The following is a 4124-nucleotide window of genomic DNA, read 5'->3' on the forward strand; positions in this document are numbered from 1 at the left end:
TGTATAATATATATATTATATATATATATATATATATATATATATATATATATATATAGTGAAGGTGATATATATATAATATACATACACCAAACCGCACACCACACAACACACACACACACACACACACACACACACACAACATACATATATATATACATACATACTACAGATAATATATATATATAGTATTTTAATTTAATTTTAAATTTTAATAAAAACAATTTTTATTTAATAATGTTCATTATATTTTTTTTTTTAAAAATGATATATATATATAATTATACTATATGTTTTTTTTTTCTTTTCTTTTTTCTTTTTTTTTTTTTAACGGTAGGTCATGTTTGAGCCGCCGTGGGCACAGCATGATATTAATTGGGGTTAGTTTTTCATGTTGTGATGCTCTTGGGAGTGGAGTACGTGGTAAGGGTCCCAGTTCCTTTCCACGGAGAGTGCCGGTGTTACATTTGTTAGGTAATCATTCTCTCTAGTTATCCGACTTGGGACCAGCACTGACTGGCTGCTTGCCCACCAGTGGCTAGGTAGGCAATCGAAGGTAAAGTTCCTGGTCCAACTGGGAAACAACGGCGCGGCCGGTTGACTCGAACCCTCGAAACTCCTCAGATCTGCCGTCGTATACACACACACACAGACACACACACACATATATATATATATTATAATATATAAATATATATATATATATATAGATATGTGTGTGTGTTGTGTGTGTGGTGTGTGTGTGTGTGTGGTTGTGGTGTGTGTAAAATAATATATATATATATATATATATATATATATATTATATATATTGTAAATATTACTATTTATATATATATATGTATCATCTATAGGTATATATATATATATTATATATATCTAATATATATATATATTATATATATATATATGTTGTGTGTGTGTGTGCGTGTGTGTGTGTGTGTGTGCACGTATGTATGTATGTATATATGCATGTACACACACACACACACACACACACACACACACACATGTATATACTTATTTCAATATTTGTTTGTATATCTCATATTCTGTTCAACATATAGTTTATCTTTCATGAAGACAATAATTAATTTAACAAGGATTTATTAGTTGTAATGTTTTATTTTTATTTATTTGTTTATTAATTATTATTATTCTTTATTACTAAGGATCTATTTTCGATTTTTCTCTTACCACTCTCGGATAAGTAAGGCATTTCTCATGTGCCTTAAGGTCATTTATACTTGTATATATAGCAGACGTGTCATATATCATTCGAAGGCTTAATACTGTCAACATTCTCATTGCCAGATGCATGTTACTCGACACAATTGCAATGTATGTTTGCAATTCACTATCTATATGTATTTCTTTTCTAGATAAGTTGTAAGGCTGTTATATTTATCTTGCAGAATATTTGGTCTGATATCATATTTCTTTTTATGTGGTTATTCAGGTCTTACATATCCTTTTACATCTTATTGTGATTTTATTTTTGTCACACATACACATATAAGATGCTTTCTTCATTTAACAAAGGTTTATACAGTCGTGATGATAATGGTAGTATAAACTTTATTGCATTTTATGAAGACCATCCCTGAGGAACAGAAACACCAGGTACTAGATATATCTAATCTCTCCATTACACCCAAGGTGTTGAATTATGCAATTTTGTGGTGATCACGTTATGAGATGATGAAAAATCAAAGCAGATGACCTAAACCATGGATATTAAGAATCAATTTACTTAAACCCAAATGGACACAGGAAGGCAATGAGAGTGATTCGTGTGATCATAATGGACGAATTTTCTGTAGCGCAATTTTCTTCTTGGGTGGATTTAGAAGCATTTGCGGTGGACGATTCCGGGACCAGATTCCTCGTACTCCTCTTTTGTGATCCACATGGCCTGGAAGGTGGAGAGAGAGGCCAGGATGGAGCCGCCGATCCACACGGAGTATTTGCGCTCGGGAGGAGCAATGATCTTGATCTTGATGGTGGAAGGAGCCAGAGTTGTGATTTCCTTCTGCATGCGGTCAGCAATACCAGGGTACATGGTAGTACCTCCAGACATGACGGTGTTGGCATACAGGTCCTTCCTGATGTCGACGTCGCACTTCATGATGGAGTGGTAGACGGTTTCATGAACTCCAGCAGATTCCATACCAAGGAAGGAAGGCTGAAAGAGAGCCTCAGGGCATCGGAAACGCTCATTACCAATGGTGATAACTTGACCGTCGGGAAGTTCGTAGGACTTGTCCAGGGAGGTTGATGCAGCTGCCCTGAGCCATATCCGCTCTCGAAGCAAGGGCGACATAGCAAAGCCTCTCTTACGTTCACGAACGATTTCACGTTCGGCGTGGTGGTGAAGAGTAGCCACGCTCAGTCATGATCTTCATGAGGTGTCAGTCAAGTCACGGCCGGCCAAGCGGGACGCATGATGGCGTGAGGAAGAGATAACCTTCGTAGAAGTGGCGGACAGTGTGGGACACACCGTCACCGGAGCGAGGGACGATACGGTGGTACGACCTGAGGCGTAGAGGGGAAAGCACGGCCTGGATTGCGACGATACATGGCGCGGGCAGCTGAAGGTCTCGAAATGATCTGAGTCATTCTTCTCACGGTTGGCCTTGGGGTTTGAGGGGAGAAGCCTCAGTGAGGAGGAGGGAGATTCCTCAGGAGCAACACGAGTTCGTGTAGAAAGTGAGTGATGCCAGATTTTATCCTGTCGTCCCAGGTTGGTGATGGATTTCGTGCTCGATGGGGTTACTTGAGAGTGAGGATACCTACTTTGCTCTGGGCCTCATCGCCGACGTAGGCGTCCTTCTGACCCATACCGACCATCACACCCTGATGACGGGGGCGGCCAACGATGGAGGGGAAGACGGCACGAGGGGCGTCGTCTCCGGCGAAGCCAGCCTTGCAGAGGCCAGAGCCATTGTCACAGACAAGCGCAGTGGTGTCGTCGTCACACATGATGGATCAGAACTAGAAAATGAATATTTTTTTTCAGTAAGCAGGATTTAATTCTAACGATAACTAATAACATTATTATGAAGAGGAATATTCACACACTCGGTAAAAACGGCAACAGTATAAGAAACTATAATCATATTCCTCTTCATGCCTATTTTCTACGAATAATTAGAGTAACACAGAACCTAAGCCACGCTAAAGCTAACTGTTATAACCATAACGTAAAGTATTGCAATGGCAACAGTTCTGATTATATTAATGAATTCCCTGATGGTAACTCCCTCCCCCAGTTAAAAAGATAATACTAAGGACGTTCACATGTCCCGTGTGCGTGTGCCAAATGTCCTGTATATGCGTGTGCGTGCGTGAGCGTAATCGTGTGTATGTACCTGTTTTTAATAATCACAAAAGCATCAAACAAGCCCATCAAAACAAACAAAATAGGCAGATAGAATCCCTTCACCCCGAGTCTTTAACACCGTGCACCACTTCACATGTAAGTGCCCTTCGAAGGCCCTTACCTCGGCGAGAAAGTCCCTCCTTCGGCGCCCTCGGCAACGTACTGACAGCCCACTCCCCTCGGGCACGCGGGTCATTATATACACATGCCCCGTGGTGAAACGATGCCCATATAAGCGTCAAGTAGGCAGGTAACTGGCAGGGGATGTGATTGAAAGAGGGAGGGAAGGGGGTAAGGGGAGAGAGAAATGGGGAGGGATAAGGGGGGGGGGTGGAAGGAGGGAGGGGCGGGAGAGGGAAGGTGAGATGAAGGGTGAGGGAAGGAGGGAAGGGCAGGGGAGGGAAGGAGGAGAGTGAGGCGCAGGAAGGAAGGGGGAATAAGAGGTAGGGGAGGGAAGGAAGGAGGGAGGGGCGAGAGAGAGAGAGACGGGGGTGAAAGGAGAGGGACGGAGGAGGGCGAGGAGAAGGAAGGGTAGGGGTAGAGAAAAGAGAGAAAGAGAGGTAAGGAAGGGAAAAAAGGAGGGAGGGGTAGGTGAAAGAGGGAAGGGGGGTTGTGGAGTGATGGCCAAGAAGGGGGGGGGCTGATTAGGGCACTGACGACCTGGCCAAGTAGCAGTAAGTGTGACGGTACCCTGTAAGTGTGTGAGGTCAATACTGACAACTGCTCGCTGTCAGCCAATATT

The 4124-nt window shown here is 42.4% G+C and overlaps 1 pseudogene; it reads right to left on the reverse strand.

Annotated features, from left to right (window-relative positions):
* Positions 1–1479: 1479 nt before the first annotated feature.
* LOC119597274 lies at positions 1480–3688 on the reverse strand (annotated as a pseudogene).
* Between the last annotated feature and the right edge of the window lie 436 nt (positions 3689–4124).

Source organism: Penaeus monodon, chromosome 39, assembly GCF_015228065.2.
Source record: "Penaeus monodon isolate SGIC_2016 chromosome 39, NSTDA_Pmon_1, whole genome shotgun sequence".
NCBI classification, from domain to species: domain Eukaryota; kingdom Metazoa; phylum Arthropoda; class Malacostraca; order Decapoda; family Penaeidae; genus Penaeus; species Penaeus monodon.